This window comes from Agelaius tricolor, unplaced genomic scaffold (genome assembly GCF_023055355.1).
Source record: "Agelaius tricolor isolate 1412-34295 unplaced genomic scaffold, bAgeTri1.0.p SCAF_29, whole genome shotgun sequence".
Classification (NCBI taxonomy): Eukaryota; Metazoa; Chordata; class Aves; order Passeriformes; family Icteridae; genus Agelaius; species Agelaius tricolor.
The window spans coordinates 4,183,783-4,201,884 of record NW_027269289.1 but is presented as its reverse complement, the minus strand read 5'-3'; the positions used below and the strand labels follow the sequence as shown (position 1 = coordinate 4,201,884).

Sequence of the window (18,102 nt, the reverse complement as noted above, 5' to 3'; positions counted from 1 at the left end):
CTCTTGCTGCCTTACAAATTCCCATTTCCCATGAATGAATCCCAAAGGAGGATGCAACAGGCGCTGGCAAGGAGTTTGGGACATTGTGTGGGGGCTGTTGTCAGCAGCCTGGGGTGTGAGCGTGGCCTCGGAGCCTCCTGCCTGCCACAGGGGCCAGAGGCTGCAGATAAGAGAAAGTGATTTCTGGTTTTAATTAACTGAGCTTTCATTTCAGGATAAACAAAGGCCGTGTTTGTGTGCTGACAGCTGGCTGTCCTTCTGGGTCAGATAAGAAGGCAACTTATTGCCTCCAAGCTCTGGGAGGGACCAGGAGAGCGTCCAAGGAGTGGGAAACGTGAACAAATGCCGGGTGAACCTACACGGGCAGCCGGGCTGGGCTATTGTGTGTGTTAAATAGGGATTCTTGTGCCCATTCATCCTCCTGCCCCTGGGTAGGAGCTGCTGTCCTGCCATTGTCCCAGCAAATCCCTAAACCAGTGGCAAGCGTGTTGTGGCAGGCGTCCAAGGTTTCCTCTGCAAAGCTGGAGTGCTCCCGGGGGCTTTGCTGGCTTTGGGAAGGATGGCTGCCCATCCCTGCACGAGCTCCCTGATTTCTGAGTCTTCTGGTGCCCTGAGGATGAAGCTGTCCCTGGGATGCGTTCCAGGGAGAGGAGGGAATTGCCCCGAGGCCAGGCACTGGTTTGCTTTGGCAGCCCCGGGCTTGGCTGGAGCAGAGGCTCCTTTGGGAGGGGTCAGGCAGTGCCAGGGTAAATGCCAGGCTCCCAGTTCAGTACCCCTGCGACGTGATTTAAGCATTCAAAGACCTGAGAAATGCCAGTATTCACAGCCTGGTGCCCTGACCAACACATTCTGGGAAGGTTGCAGTTTATTGCAGCCCTGAGACGCATGAACAGTCTCTATTTTGGCCCGTGCGTTCAAAGAATGAGTTGGAGTTCTTCAGTTCTCCGTCTCAGAGTTGTTTATTGGATCTTATCTATAAAAATTTTTCTCCTGCCCTGCCAAGGTCTGTCCAGCAGGACAGTTCCAGGCACACTCCCTGCCCCCGGGGCAGTGTCATCTCTTTATACTACAAACTATGTATAACATGTTTACAATTACTTTTCAATACCTATCACCTATGTTAGACAGTGAGCTTCTACTCTAAACCAATCCCAAAGTGCCAACATCACAGCAGAAGGTGGAGGTAGAGAAGAAGAAGAAAGGCTGGACACACCCATGTCCCTCCATCTTGTCCCCAAAACCCCTATTCTAAAAACCCCAAAATCTACTTTTTCACCTCATGATAATTTTATTATTACACTGCTTAAACTTCTGTGGTTTTCAGGTCCTCATACAAAGCTGGTAATTTGCCCCACGGGTCATAATCAAACCCACAGACGTTCTGGGCTGTGTGCCAGGGTCTCTGAGCCACTTGGCAGGGGCCCCAGCAACTCTGGACACCCAGAGGGATGTGCTGAGTTCCGACAACACATTCCATGGGGAGACCAGGGAATTTCCTGGGTGCTCCCAGGCACCTGGTGCTGCAGGGAGGGAGGAGCAGTCAAAGCAGTGGAGGAATGAGAATATCTCTCCCCAGCCGATGATTCAGAGGTTCAGCCAACCTCCGTGGCACCTCTCCTCGATCTGGTGGGGACAGGGTGTTCCCAGCATGTGCTGCTGTTCCCCACTGTGTTCTGGCTGAGCAGGGGCTGGGGAGAGCTGGATTTTGGTGAGGGTGGGCACAGGGCACTGCTCCCTGGGGGTGCCATGTTGTCATCTTAACGCAGAAATTCCATAGCTTTGTGAAAAACGTTAATCACTTGTTTTTAAAATTTTAAAAGTTTAATAGTAATAAAATGGTTATAAAAATAGTAATACAATTAGAGTAATAATAATTTGGACAATAGAAACAAAGAGTTACAGATGTCCAGGTACCTTTTCTGGGCAGCATAAGCCAGAAAAGGGGTGCATGTTAACAGAGGACTAACCCTTAAAAACAATACCCTGTTGCATATTCATATATCTCATCCATGATGCATAAATTCCATTCAAACACAGGATTCAGTCTGGGCAGTGTAGGCTTCTTAATCCTAACGGCATCATCTGACTGAGCGAGGCAGGAAGAAGTTCATTTCTTATGATAATGGGGCAATAAATTCTCCTCCTCTAAAAGATTTAGGTTCCTGCTATCTTGGTGCAAGTCCTCTCTTTAGGAAAAAAGTATCCTACATAGCATATTCTATTTTAGCATTATGTTATAACCTAAAACTATATTTAACACACTACTTAAGAGAATTAATACAGCATAGCTTTCTAACACAACACATGTAATATTTATTTTAATATTTGTAAAAAGCCAATCATAAAATACACATCTTTCACACCTTCTTGGTGATTTCTCATGGGCAGCTCCTCACAGAACTGACTCCTTCTTCACAGCACAGCCAACAAACTCCAGCTCCCTTCTCACCCAGCTAACCCACCCTTCTATAGCACTCATCCTCACTGGACACAGCTGTGGCCTGTTAAGGCCAGGCCTGTTCCCAGTCTTTGGTGATTGGTACAGCTTCAGCTCCTCAGGGGTGAGATTCCCTTCTGCACCATCTTTATTTTCTTACATTCTATCCCCCCACAGTGCCACACCCATGTTTGGGTGTCTGTGAGCACTGCTGGTGGAGCCAAGCACCAGGACAGCACTTCTGGGTCTCTGGAGCTCTGCATGGCAGAAAGCAAACAGCTGGTTTGGCAGGGTCAGCAGATGTGCGGCACATCTGGGCAGGGGACAGGCAGCTGAGAGCCTCCTGCACTGCCTCGGAGCTCTGCGGATGAGTTCAGCTCTTGTCTGAGATGCTGAAAGGAAGATGGTGCTGGGTGTGTTCTCATTTAGAACATTTGCAGGAGCTCTTCTGGTAGGTCAAAGTTTTCCATTACCTTTGTGAAAAATCCCAAAGCAAAACCTGAGGTTTTCAGGCTGTGGCTCTTGCACATCATCTGTTCAAACCTAAAGTAGGAGTATGCTCATTTCTTAGCTAATTTTTTACTGAACTTTTTCCTTGTTCTTTTTCACTCGAGAGACAAAAGTAAAAAGAAACCTTAAATGACTTTATGGGATGTCGAGGGAAAAAGTTTGCTTTTCCTTTAATCTTCAGCAATACAAGTTGGCAGTTCCAGTCTTGGCACATTTTCTCTTTGTGCCTAATTTGAGGTGACCGCTCTAAGATCTGCTCTGGTTTCACATTCCCCAGCCTTGTGTTTCTGCACTTCCAAGCCTGTGTGATGGATCTTAAGGAGTCTACAGTGTACAGCCCTGTATCCATCTGTTGTCCTTACAAGTTAAACAGCCTGAAAAAAAAAATGGATTAGAGCCTCAGCTCCTATAATGAAGCAGCAATTTGTCTCCAGATCCTGATCCAGGTGTAGCAGAGCTAACGAGCCGGCTGGCCTTGAGCATCAGAGAATGTTAAATACATTTTTTTGGTGGAGAAAAAGCTGGAGTGAGGAGGAGAAAGCAGCATTGGGAAGAAGGAGGGAGGGAAGGACAGCAAAGGTGGGAGAAATTGGGAAATGGGATGGGGTTATCCCTGCTGAGCACTGGTCATGGAGCCAAGGTGGGTCTCTGGTCAGGTTGGATGTGCAGATTGTGCCTGGTGTCATCTCCAAGCTGTCTTTGAAGCAGTTGTTGATCATCCAGTGGTGCCAGAGGTTACTGGAAACCTGGAAGGGAGGGGAAAGTCCTGCAAAAGCCATCTGGCTGCTTTTCCTAGGAGAGGATGCCAGGGTTTGCGTGGGCTGAGCCGCTCAGCCTCTCTCACGGGGTGGGGATTCATGGGAGGGACCCCCAGCCCCTTCCTGCTGCTTGCCAGGATTATTAAGGCAGGTAAAAAATGCCGGCGAGGAAATGAGAGGAGAAGGTCTCGTTCCATTATGTGGGAGAAAATATTCCCCAATTAAGGAGAATGAGCTGAAAGTGGGATGTGGGGGGGAGAGGGAAGGGGGGAATCGTGCAGCTCCCAGCAGAAGCTGTCACCTTCAGTGGGGATGCAAGAGGAGAGGATGAGGAGGATGGATGGAAGGATGGTTGGGTAATTTTTATATTTTTTTTTTTTTTTTATGGTGAGGAAGGTTTGGTTCTGAAAGCAAGAGGAGAGGGAAGGGAGGCCAGGTTGATGGAGATCACGTTTCATTCAATTTGGAGAAAAGGAGAGGGAGAAAAGAAGATGAGCCTGAAATGAGGCTTAATTTTAATGAAGAAAAATTCTCTGCTAAGTAAGGAGAGTTGAAAGGGAGGGGAGAGGAGGGTTTGAAAATGATAGGAGCCTGACACGCTATTGTGGTGGAGAGATTTCCTTTTCTTCCTTTTCCCTTTGGTTGGGGAAAAAAAAAAGATAATAAGGACAGTGAAAGGTGGAGGAGAAAAGAGAGGAGAGATCTAATAAATGAGTTGCAACACCTGAGAAGAGGTGGCCTCGCTGCTGGGGGAGGTGACTCGGGGCTCTGCTCAGCACTCATGGATGCAGATGGCTTTTTTCCCTGCCTTACCCCCCATGGTGTGCCAGGCCTGCAGGGGCAAGGCAGGGCTCAGCCTTTTAATTGATTTTTAACTCAGAAATTACTCCTTAAATGGGTACCAGAGAGGCTTGAAGCACCCCAGGGGCCACCTGATGGATGGGGCCACAAAGAATGATGAACCTGAGCCCTCTTCTGCTGCTTTGGGTGTTGTGTCTCTCCTGGGGCAGGATCTGGGGACTCGCTGCCAGCACCATGGTGGGAGGGACAGATCCAGCCCTGGGCACTCATGGATGGTGGCTGGCACAGTAAATCAAATCCCTTCCTGGCACCCAGGATGGATTTCTGAGCCCTTGGGACTTCACTGCACTTAGGATGTGCATCCCTGCTCATTCCCAGCTACTGATTTCCATTAGAAGTTGTTAAAAATACATGAATGGTGTCATTTGCATCATTTTCTTTGCCATCTAATTGCGGCACCTTGCACACAACTGAGGCTCAGCCGCCACTGAGGGGAGGTTCAAGAGGGGACTAGTGCCAGCTGCTGCCTCAGTGGGGTGGTTGGCAGTGCTGACCCAGTGAAAATCCCTTTTGCTGAGCAATTTTCTTGCTCTGGGTGCTGGTTTGGATGCCCCAGGAACCTCTGGGGTGGCACAAGCCCTTCAGATACGCTGGAAATATTTGGCTGAGCGTTTCCTGCTGTTGTCATTCTGGCTGCCCTTGGTTTGGTGGGAATTACTGGGTATTTCATCGATTCTTTTTCCATCTGTTTCCCGGATTTCTGCTCATTCCCCAGATCTCCTGTCTGGCTCGTAGCTGGTGGGTACACAGGCTGAGAGCACCCAGGGAACTGCAGTTAAAAGCTCATCTCATCTTCTGCACGACTCACATTGCACAACTCGCTTGGTTTAAGGCTTATTAAAAGAACAACACATCCTCTGGGGACAAAGAAATCCATCTTGCTTCCAAATGCTTTTGTGGGGACAAATCCAAATGCTTGGCAATAGCAGGCCCGGGTGAAGCTCGCATTCACTCATTTATTTCTTGCTCAGGTGACTTTGGCTTCATGCAGACTTCTTGTTCTTGATGAATAACACTTAGGTTCTTAAAGCAGTGTTTGTGTAAAGCTGCTGAAGAAATAGGAAGCAAATTGCCTGCAATTGCTGGATCCTAATCAACAAGCAAACAAGAGAATTGCTCCCTCCCCTGTCCAAGCTGTCACCCTTCCTCTCCATGGAAGTGTTTGATGGTGCTCCTGAAAGCAGCGAAATGGTGACAATTCCATTTCCTGTACTCCATCATTTTCCCCCTTGCCAAGGCAAAGCTGAGTGGGGAGTGCCAGCCTATTCTGGAGCAATCTCTGGAGGGATGTGGGGAGGCTGGGACAGTCTGGAAATCTCTGGTTCTGTTCTGGGGAAGTGTTCCCTTCCCTCTGATGGGGCCTGAAAAGGCGTTAGGAGAGTTACTGATCCATGGCTTCCGGGAGGCAGCTCTGAAATGGGCTCTGTAATCTTAGACTTTGGACCTTTTTTCTCCATAATCCAAGGCTTAGATCCTTGATTTGGTGTGTTTGAGTCCCTCCTGCTCCCCTCGTCCCCCCAAATCCCTTCCCTTTGAAATAACACCTGCTCATATACTTGTGTCTGTCATGGGGAGGCAGAAAGATCTTCTCATCACAAGGAAACGTGGTTTGCTTCAATCCCCCCCACTGCCACACATCCTCTTCCCAAAATACTGCATAATGTCAGACTAAATCCTTATCAGAAATTTTAATGAGCAAAATAAAACCTGAAATCTGTGTGATTAAAATCAAATCTTCCCTCTTCTGCTCTGCTGGAGCTGGCTGCCAAAACAGAGGCACAAGGCTGACAATGGGAGGCCCCTCGTATTTAATTACCTCCGGCTTCATCGGCGCTTTAGAGACGTCCTCTGGTCCCTGCTGGGGCCCTGGAGAACCTCAAAGAACAAACAGAGGGTGGTTAAGGTGGTATCCACTCAAATGTGCCCAGAGAAGCCGTGGCTGCCCCATCCCTGGAATTGTTCCTTCCAGTGTCCCTGGAACAAGATGATCTTTAAGGTCCCTCCCAGCCAAAGCCATTCTGGGATTCTGTGTTTGGTTGCTGGTCTGTGCTGTTGGAAATGATCCAGTTCTGGCTCCCAGGAGAGTCTGGTATCTCCAGAGATCTCAAGGGACAAAAGTTGTCCAGTATTGATCCCGGGTGTTGCTTTTTCCTTCCCCTGGTGATGGTCTTAATATTTATGGAGGAGTTTTCCAGGGTGGTGGCTGCTCCTGGCTGCCCTGAGGACACTCCATCTGTCCACTCACCTCTCTGCCAAATTCCTTTTGACTTCCTCTGTCAGCCCTGCATCACCTGTGCTGCTCAGTGCCCAGCTGTCCTTTCCTACCTCCTAGAGATCCCTTTTTCCTGCTTTGTCTGTCTTTGAAGTCACATCACAGTTCTTTATAGCTGCTGTTAGGCACACCGTGCTGCCAAATACCATCACCCAAGGGACCTCCCTTCAGAGCCAAGGTGGGGCTCACCAAAGGGAGGAGAAAAGGTGAATCCTGATGGCTCTTGCTCTTGCCCACCTCTTTAGTGCTGTTCCAGCTCCACATCTTCATTCTGTGCATGAAAAATCACCTTTCAGCCCCTTTTTTAAAAAATACAATGTCTGTAGTGCCTTTCAGCCTCCCTGGGCGCTCCTTGCAGCTGACTTCCAGTCAGAGGTCCATGCAGTGCTGCAGTGAATTAATTGACTTCCTTCTCTGTTTCTTTCATTCCTGGATTAATTCCTTGAGTACCTCTCAAAATCACCATCCGACTTTCCCAAAGTCTCTTGAATTATGTCTTCACCCGTATCCTCTGTCGTTTGTCTCCTTCCAAGAGGCTGTTTCATTTCATTTGTCCTTCGAAGGAAGCAGGAGCATATTTCATGAGCCGGAGAATTGAATCAAATAGAAGAGAGCAGAGAGCACTCACCTGAGCTCAGACCTTTCCCCACCAGAAAGAGAAAGAGATAATTAAGAGATACTCAGGAGGTGCAGCCAGCCCGTGTTTCTGGCAGGAATCCTGACTGGGTATCTCTGTCTGCTTCGCCCAGAACGCAGGATGCTTAAATTATCATAATTTAATGGCAATAATATGAGTATCCAGATAGGAATAACTAGAGCAGTGAAAATTCTGGAGAGCGAACGGGAGAACTTTGGTCGCAATGACCTTGTCTTAAAACCTGATAAGCCATGGTGACTTGAGCTGGAGAGACAGTAATGAGGGGAATATATGCAGATGGCCAGTGTCCTCCTCAGTTCTGTGACATTGTTCCCAAGCAGGTGGACAGAGCTGCTGTCGTGACTTGTCTCAGTCAGCTGGCTCTGAAACGCCGCCGTGACAGTGGGACATGGGCTCCTCGGTGCTCCTCCCCTTTCTCTTTCTTTTTTTGGTGTGGTTTGAAAGGCAGGAGTAATTATGCCAAGATTAGAGTGTTAATCATCATTTGCAAATGGGGGAGTTGTTCTGAGGAAGCAATAATATGTTGAGGGGAAGTATGGATTGACTGACTTTGAGCCTGAGAGGAGCCATGCAACTGCCATCCTTCAAGCATACGTCTCCTTGACCTCGTGAATGTGCTGTGCAGCACTGGGTCAGAAATCTGCAAAACTCATTCGAGAAATCCTGTTTTGATTAATGTCAGCCTGGCCAGACATTCCCCCCTCCTCCATAACCAGCCATGCAGTTTGCTGAACGTGCTGGGGGAAAAACACTCAGCAACTGGTTTGTGGCACAGGTTGTTGGGCTGTGCTGCACTTGATGCTCTCCAAGATGTATCCTAGGGAAGCTGGGCTGGAATAAAGCAGCTCCTCTCAGAAAATCATCATGAAACTGGGTAGGAGTGCACAGCTCCATGCCTGCAGTCCTCTTGGCTTTGTGGGTTTTTGCAGAAAGCATTTTTTAATGAAAAAAGAGCAGAAAAAAAGATGTCTTATTGACATTTATTGTCTATTTGCCCTCTTCCACAAGTTAAAGCTCTCTGGGACTGGAAATGGAGATGCTCCCTGGAGGACCAGCATCTCCTTCCTCCTAATTTCATTTCACTTGACAATAATAAGATATAAACCCACAATTAAATCCATATTAATAGATACAGCTCCACAAAGTCATGGGGGCTGTTGAATTAAGGTCCAGCCCTGGCTGGTCCTGAGTGCCTTTCCCTTCTGCTCAGCTGCACTGGGAGCTCAAGAGTTTGCAGGCTCTCACGTGAGATCCTCAGCATCTTGCAGAGTTGTGGCTTTTAATTTTGCAGATCATCAAAGGCAAACCAATCCATCAATTATCAACGCTCCAGCTTGATGCTGAGTAAATGAGAGTATTATGGTGTATCAATTAGCAGCATTGGATGCTCTGAAATGATAACAGAGGAGCTTTCCAGACATGCCTGGCATCCCAGGCTGCAAATTGAGGGAGAAGGTGCCAGGATGTGGCAAAAATTGGTGGAATTTTGGCTGTTGGGGAAGGATGCTGGACTCGGGAGCTGGACTTGAGGGGAAAAAAGAAAGGGATGCTCCTGGGTGGGTCGAAATCCCATCTCCTGTTCAAGGGTTGTAGCTCTTGTGTGTGGTAGGTGGTTGTAGTGGTTGACTGCTGAGAATCTACTTGTACTTGGAATGCAGAGAGATTTGGGATGTATGGGCATTTTTTAAGGTATTTAGTTCTCTAATTCCGGATCAGTAGAAAATCCAGCTAAAGGAGCAGCGCTCCTGACCTCATGCTCTGCAGTCTGTGCCCTCTTCTCCCTTCTTTTCCTCCATGTTGAGGGTGTGACATGAACAGGCTTATTGTAAATGTTCCTCTGGATTGTCCACAGCTGCAGAAGCCACTGCTAATTCCTCAGCATCCGTTGGGGAGTGTGTGTATGGCACAACAATGAATCCTGGTCCCTACACAATTCTCAGTGGTGGTTTGTCTTGCATCTCTCAAATTCATCACCACCAGGCTCTCATTATATGTTCAGATTGATGCACTTGTATACTCCTTTTATTTATTTATTATTTTGTATTCAGCACATTAAGTAGAGCTCAGTGAATAACACATTTTTCTGCTCATTTGCTGGATGATAAAATTCCTTTTAAAAAAAAAAAAAGGAGGGGTGAAAAGCTCAGCCCCACTCCCTGCAAACACCACTGTTTTGTTTAGATTTCATTTATTTAAATATATTCCCAAAGGGTTTGAATAAAACAGAAGGAAACCCTGTGATGGGCCTTTGAACCAAATGCTCTGCATGTTTTTGTGTTCCAGCATCTTTTGAAGTTGTTCAATTCTTCCCTTTCTGAAACAATCCAGTGGGTTCAACCCAAGAATTGTTTGGGGTCACCAGACTTTTGGTTTTGAGAGAAATATTTTTGATAGTTTAAGTTTCTCTTCCTCCTAGTTAATAAAATGAGTCTTGCAGCCTTTCATGATGTGAGGATGGAAGGATTTTGCCATTTTAGGTTTGCGTTGCTGCTGCAAGAAAATGTGGAATGGAACCAAAGTTCATAGGGAAGGGTCTGGGATCCTATGAGGAGCAGATGAGGGAACTGGGAGGGCTCAGCCTGGAGCAAAGGAGGCTCAGGGGGCCCTTGTGGCTCTGCACAGCTCCTGCCAGGAGGGCACAGCCGGGGGGGTTGGGCTGTGCTCCAGGGAACAGGGACAGGAGCAGAGGGAACGGCCTCAGGCTGGGCCAGGGCAGGGTCCAGATGGACACCAGGAGGGATTTCCCCATGGAAAGGGACTGGAAGGGGCTCCCCAGGGAGGTTTGGAGTGCCCATCCCTGGAGGTGTCCAAGGAATGGCTGGATGTGACACTCAGTGCTCTGGGCTGGGGACAAGGTAGGGGTGGGGCACAGATTGAACCTGATGGTCTTGCAGGGCTTTTCCAATGATTCCAAGAGTGATGATGCAGATATTAATGTAGCAGCTGATGTCTTAATTCCTCAGATACATTTTGCAAACAGTCCCCTCTTGAATTCCTCTGATCAGTGGCTTTCAACATCTCCATTTCCATGGGGAAACAGAGTCACAGTGGCCGAGCTGCCCAGCCTCAGACCATGACTTGCTGGGAGACAAGGTTGCCTTGGTTTGCATCCAGCTGTTTGCAGCTGGCCAGCTGTGTGTGAGGTGGGGGGGAGATGTGCTGGAGTCAGCCTAGGAGGATGTTTTGGGCCATTTATGGTGATCTGTGCTGGGGTGGCAGGAGCTGATGCTCTCTCCTGCGTGTCCAAAGGCAGCTGGCAGCATGTCCCAGCCCTGCTGCCTTGTGCCTAATATGTGCAATAGCCTTAAATATTCCTGGCCTGTGATATTTTTAAGGAGTATTCATCTAGCACTTCTCTTAACAGCTACAGCAGTGCACCTGAGGGATTAGAGCTGATCTTTGTCACAAGTGTTTAGTGCTTGATACACATGTTTATTATATATTTCAACTAAATTGGAGTCAATAAACCCTCTGCATAAATATAATGTCTCTGAACAAAACACACATCCCCTCCCCAAATAGGCTATTTGCTATGCAGGAGCTCTAAAGGGTTGTAGGGATGTCTGATTCTTACTTCTGTTGTAATTGGCATTAAAATATAATACCTTTCCTTCAAAGACAGGCTCCCATACTGTGAAAATGCCTTTTCTGTCCAGGCAGGGGCCAAATAATAGCAAATTATAAGCATGGAAAATATTTAGGGAAAAAAAAAAAAAGAAAAAGAGAAAGAGGAAAGAGGACTCTGAATTATCAGAGCTGATCCATAGCTTGCAGTCTCGTACAATTTGTCTTTTGAATACACCATACGAACCAGCTATGAATAAAATCAGTCAATTTAACCCAAAATCAATGTTCTTTCGTAGAAGTGCTTAAAATCTAAGTGGAAGGGAAAGCTTTGAAGCTGCCTATCCCTTGGTAAACGCCGCACTTACTCCCCGTTTGATTTTAGCAGAAAATCCTTCTGTCTCCCAGGGCTCAGCACAGCACCTTCATTAGAAAATCTGATGAGTAATTAGCAAATGTGTGGAAAATGGCTAATTTTTTTATTTTATTTTATTTTTTTTAAAAGAAAACAATGCTTTTTCTTGCCATGGTTGGCACACATGGCTTCCATGAGCCATGGAAGCACCTTCATTAGAAAATCTGATGAGTAATTAGCAAATGTGTGGAAAACTGATAATTTTTTAATTTTATTTTTTTTTTAAATGAAAACAATGCTTTTTCTTGCCATGGTTGGCACGCATGGCTTCCACGAGCCTCGTTGCAATGAGGTTGTGTCACAGCTCCCTCAGAGCCGTGTGGCCCACAGGGAATTGCTGGGGACACGTGTCCTCTGGCAAGGGCCACGCACGCCTTGTAGGAAGCACGGAGCCTCCTTTGTCTGCCTGGTGCCTCCAGGGAAAGCCCATTGCTTCTCCACCTTGGGAGAGCTGCCAAGGCTGGCAGTGCTGGCAGCCTTTGCTTCTCAGCAGGTTGGCAGGCTCGTGTCTCCATGAGGGATCCGGGCAAGCCAGGTTGGCTCCCGCTGCTGGATTAGAGGCTGTGGCGTGATAAAGACGTGCAAAGTGTTTCCCTCCTCTCCTCTGGGGAGGGAAGTGCCCAGTCCCTGGGATCAGGACAGCATGGGGGTGCTGCCTGTGCTGGTGTGGCTCTCCTGGCTCCAGGCCATTGTCCCCTTGGCTTCACTCCTTGGCTCCTGCCAGTTTGATCCCAGCCAAATTTGCAGCCCAGGCTGGAGACAAGTCCCTGTGCAGTGCAGATGGTTGAAACCCCTCTGAATGAGATGTTTAGAAATGGAGGGGATGTCACAGCCAAGGAATTGAGCCTGACACATCACCATGGAGGTGCCCAGTGACCCCAGATTCTCTCTTTTGAGTCCCAGTCAAGAGCGCTGTGATTGAGCAGCTGTGATCTGCTGCTTGGAGGATTGAAAGGCTGCTTGGGTCTCACTGAAAGGATTTTGCCCGTTTTTCTGTCATATCTTGGCATCCCTTACTTGAAAATGGGCTTTCTTTCCCCTAAAAGAGATACCAACCCCACTGGGGATGAGTCCAGGGAGCCTGGGTGATGTGTCAGGCCTCCCTGGCAGGCTGTGGCAGAACAGAGAGTGACTCCTCTTGTCCAGAATCCCACACCCTGTTTCCATCAGTCACATCTCTGGTCTTCCAACCTCTTCCAGCTACTTCTCACACTGAGGTCATCAGGGGGTTTGCATGATTGAATTGCAGGGTCAAAGGTGGAGCTTGAGCAGGTCCATGAGATGGTGTTTTCCCTTCTGTGGTGTCAGGTCTCCTGAAGATTCACGTTTGGTGAGGTTGCTTTAATGGAGTGGAGTCTTGGGGGTCAACTAAGCAATCTGCAGTCCTGAGGGGGAGGCAGTGGACCTGCTCTTGTCAGTCCTCAGGTATCAATTACTGAAGTGAAAGGTTTTGTTCTCCCTCTTTGTTTGGATCAATTGTTGATAAATAGCTCAGTGCTTGTGATGGATGTTGTGATCAGAAGTTTGAACTTGCCCCAGGCCTGTCAAATTTGATGTATCTCAGATGTCTGCACTAATTTATACAAATGCTTTGCAGTGCTAGAAGAAATCAAAACCTTGGAAACACAAAAGTTTAACCAAAAAAGGAGCAACTTTCCTTTCTTGTCCCCAAAGACCTTGTGTTATTTCAGGTAAATGTTAAGTTAATGCCTGGGAACCCCAGCCCCAGTTGGGGTCCTACAGCCCAGCTGTTGTATCCAAATCAGATTCTTTATTTCAGAAAGCTTATTTCAAAATAAAGACAGGACTTGAAGAAGAAAAAGGGAAATATCACAGCACCATGACTTGCAGAAGGACGTGCAGGTGGTTGATAGTGTGGCCATGAGTGTAACCTGGTCACCTGCGGCTTTGTCTTCACTAATCTGCTGCTTTCATTTCCCAGGCTGGCATTTCAAGCAGGCTAAACACAGAAATCAAAAAAGCAGCTCTTGCTAAATTCCCTAAATACAAACATTTTGTGGCTTAGCCTATTTATAGCTGGCTATAGTGAAGGTAGCACTCAGTGAGAGGGACATCAGGAGGTTAATATGCGTGCAGCTGGTTTGGCCAATTGATTTTTGTGACCATTAAATTCTGCCTCTGAGAGCCTTGCATACACATTTCACTTGATCCATCTTGGACAGTGGAGTGCTCCAAAGAGTGCTTGAAGCTTTATTTCCCTGATTTACAGGAAATAAGGTGTTACTGGTTAAGGTGCTGCAGATAAATTCACAGGGGTTTGGTGTTTGGTTTTTTTTTTCCTCGTTGTTTTTGTGTTTTAATTGGCTGGCAGCTCTCCCCATGTCTCCCCCCACCCAGTCCTTATTTAGTTCAGTGTGCAATTCCGCGCACAATGCGCACACGCTGAGGTGTGGTTTCAAGGTCTTCGCGTGTTTAGCAAATATTTCAGCCAAAACGATCTGTTCAGCTGTTACATTGATTGCCAAGATTACAGCACGACAACAAACATTATTTGGGGGATCGGAGACGAAATTACAGCCCACTCTCGGCGGCGTCTGCAGCGAGGAGCAGATGCACCGTTAATTTGGTGCTGCAGTGGCCATTCCCCGGCGCAGCGGTGTGGGATGCAGCAGCATCCAGCCAGCTGTGCCTGCCATGGAGCAGCAAACCCCGCAAGGATCCGCGCCATGCCAGGGCCTTTTCTGCCCACCGAGGGCGGTGGTGGTGCAGGCCAAAGCAGAACAGGTGGTAGAGGTTGGCAGAGTTGTGTTGGACGGTTGGGATGCAGAAAGTGGCGCTTGAAATGGTGACAGATCCACAGCCGGTCTGCGGAGCGCGGGGTGGTGGTGCTGGCCACGGTGCAGGCTGGGTTTTTCATGAGAGCCTTGGACCGATGGAATGATGGCGTGATCATAAACCTGTTTATTTTGGAAGGAGTAGCGATGGGCAAATGGGGTGTTTGCTCCACGAGCTGGCACAGCGTCCCCTTTGGACAGGATGGGGCACAGTTGTGTTAGTTTGGGACTCAAACTTTTGCTGGAACCCAAATCCATTGGCTTGCAGATTGCCTGTGACTCAATTTGGTGGAGGAATTGGGCTTTGGCTTGTGAATTCCACCCCTGCAGGATGTGTGAGTGCTGCTGGCACATTGACCTTGGGAGATGAGCTGGAAGCAGCACTGAAGGCAGCAGGAACCCATCTGCTGTGACCCAGCCTGCCTCAGTTTCCCCATCTGTACAGTGGGGAGTGTCATGGAGGTGAACAAGTGGAGCTCATGGAATGTTAGCACACTGTGACACATGACATTAGGGCTCGGGGACGTGCTGGCACCCACAGCACCAGAGAGGAACCATCTGTGAGGGTGAGGAGAAGGCAGCAGGGTTCTGTCCCATGTCCTCCTTCCTGTGAGCACTCCCCACGCAGCTGAGCAGGCTGTGGAGAAGGAGGATGGAGAGAAAATGTGGCTCCTGTGCCATCCTTCCCCACGGCTCTCACTGTGGTGCCTCCCCTCAACACACGCTTTTCACCTCACATCTGCAAAGAGTAAAATATCTGCTCTAATGTGGGAAGCTGGTGCATGCAGAATGAGGTCACTGCACTTGATCTCATCATGAACATTTTTTTCCCATGGTTGAAAGGTGAATATCAACTGTGTAGTGGCCACCGAGGAGCTCAAAGGAAGGACATGCAGCCTGATAGATGGCACTGCCTTGAAGTTTGGGGCTCTGCAGTCCCAAGGACAGGGCTGGTTGAGGACTCTCTGACCTTGAACGTGCTGCTCTGTCCTGCCTGATGCTCCCAGGAGGTTTCTGGCAGAGGAAAACAGCCCAGCCAGAAAAGTTGATTAAATGACATTTCTGTCCTGATGCTGGCTACGGGGTCACCCTTCTTATTAAAGTTAGGGTTATTGATAGCTCTTCAGGAGTCTGTATAGAGTTAATAAGTGGTTAGCAGATGTTAGAAGCATATTGCAGATATTAGTGGTAGATTGGGATAAATCCATCAGTGGATGATGCTGCTGGTGGCTACAGACATGAGCTGAGCACTGCCTCATCGGCTGAATATTCAGCAATCCATTACCTGCTAACTATTTGCCTTTATTAAGCCTTGTTTAACTCTCTGTTAACCAGCCAGAGTCCCTCTCTGTGAAATTTGGCCTGAAAAAGCACCAAGTACACAAATCTCTTGACATCTCTGCCAAAACCTTGGCTAGCGAGTAATTTGTACATCTGATTCCTGCCTGTGCTTTGAATCCCTCTCTGAGCAGCCTCCTCAGCCCATTTCTCCAATTTATTAAGCCACTTTGTCCTTGGAGTAGTAGAGGCACAAAAAGGTGATCAAAGAGGAGGTGGAAGATCAAATATTAAATTTCTGAATGTTTTCTGCTAAGTGACAGCGAGGGAGCCAGGAATTGAATGTCCAATATTGCCGCTTTCAATGGCTTTCTCTTCCAAATGTCACCACGTAAAAATAAAACTGAAGGGAAAGGGAAAAGCCAAACAGCAAGAGGGACATATCACAGCTAAATGACACACACACCCCAAATGCTGGAGTGGTTTCAGTGGCTTTTTATGGGAGCTGCTCCCATCTTGGCAAAGTTAATGAGTAGCCAGTTTTCACTGCCTGCTGGGTAATGTCAGGTCTAAAATACAGTAAAGCCTGTCTGAGGCAGCCACTCAAGGGAGCAACAAATACAGGTTGCAGGCAGAGACGGCTCAGAATTGCTCTCCACGGCCCTGGTCCTTTGCAGTGACCAAGGAGCTTGTCTGCTGAACAGGGAAAGATGACAAAAGTGGTGTGGAGCCCTGTCCTTTGCTAGCCAGTGAGGTGTTTCTGCTTTTCCCTGGTTGCCTCTGGGTCCTGGTGGCCCTATCCCTCCATCCTAGTGGAGATCAGTGTGAGGGTGTCCCTCATTGGTTTTTGTTCTGCATTGTCAAAATCTTCAGGCATTTGAACCCCTTGGTTTCGCCTTGATTTGGGGTTTGCACAGGATAGGAAGCCAGGGAAAAATTCTGCTGTAAAATTATTATATGAAATAGTTACGCAATTATTCTAGACCTGCTACTGACATTTCTGATTTTCTTTGTCTCCTACCAAGCTGGCCTGCGTGACCTGGTCTGCAGCTCAAATTTCTGCTCTATTGTCAGTCTTATCTCTGATTAAGCCAATCATGTGCAGATGAACCAGCGTGACCCACATGGTCCCATCATTTCCCAGGGCACTCCTGGATCCTGCACTCAGTGCTCACCCTCCTGAATCACTGGTGGCTGTGGCCTCTAATTACCTGTGACGTGGCCAGTTGGGATGTATTTGGGAAATTGATAGCTTGGCATGGTGATGAATAATTCTTGCAGCTTGGTGGAGGTGGGATGAGTTACAGGTCAGTCCCTCTCCTGCTCAGGGAGGGCAGTGGAGGAGGCTGTACGTGGATGGGATTGGACTCAGCATTCAGGAGAGGAACATCTTTGTTCCACAGTGGTTTTGGTAATCCTGCCTGGGGTTTTTAGCATCTCTGTGCAATATTGGAGTCCTTTCCACCTTGGAAACGTGCTCCCTTGCACCTACATGCAGGGTTTTGGGTCCCAGCAGAGAATATCTAGGGAAGAGCCCACAGGTGGCATTCAGTGATGAGTCCTGATGGGATGGCATGGGCTGGGAAATATTTCCAGGATTCAAAACCCAAACAGTGTCTGCTGACACCCTGGTGGTCATAAAACAGAGTTGGGAGCAGAGGTTTGCCAAACGTTGCCCATCTTCACCCAGGAGGACAAGGTTTCCTCTGGGCCAGCTGCTGGTCCATCTGCATTTCTGCTGAATAACAGAGCTGGCTTGGGGGAGCGTGGGTGATGGAATGTGCCCGTTTCCATGGCATCTGAGTGCTTTGCAACGCTCCAGCTCGGGAAATGGGGCCCTGCTATTATTCCCATCAGACAGGTGGGAAACTGAGGTGTGGGGAAGTCGGGAACCAAGTTGGGCTCAGTGATGCTGTGTCACTGTTTTGGGGTCACACATCTCTAAATGAGGGATGGGGGGTCTGAAAAGCCAGGGATGTGCTTTTCCCATTTGAAACAGGTACTGAAGTTCAGATAGGAACTTTCAGAAATGTTTTGAGGACTGCAGTTGTTTGTAATAACTGCACTGGCCTTCTCTGGCTTTTTAAGCCACGCTGTGCCTCTTGTGTTTGCTTTCATTTGTTTATTTATTTATTTTGATAATCCCCACTTCACAGAAGGGATCTGCAGTGAAGGAATTAGTGGCCTGTCAAGGCAATTTCTCACCCTCTTCACCCAGGACATCTGGTTAGTTTACATTAGGGATACTTCAAAAAATAATTGTTTAGAGCCCACAATTCATTTATTATTCACTTCAAAATATTTGTGTATGACTTTGCCTCTTCTGAGTTTTCTCAAGTCTTAGGCAGTTGACATTTACTGGAATTATTTTGTCCCTAATTACCTCTGCTTTTGATGAAAGAGAATTAAAAGCATAATCAACATCCCCAAAGTATCTGAAGTCAGACAATTGCAGAATGGGCTCATTCCCACCAATCCTATATATCATAAAGACAGCTTTTTTTAATCTTCTTATTTCTTTATTGTTTATTTATACAAAGCTCATTGTATATTT

At 47.7% G+C, this 18,102-nt stretch overlaps 1 protein-coding gene across 2 annotated transcripts in view; it reads left to right on the top strand.

Annotated features, from left to right (window-relative positions):
- The window catches only part of LOC139601018 (opioid-binding protein/cell adhesion molecule homolog), a 309,661-nt gene that overhangs the window by 53,823 nt on the left and 237,736 nt on the right, over nucleotides 1-18,102 (top strand). The gene's annotated exons all lie outside the window — the stretch shown is intronic.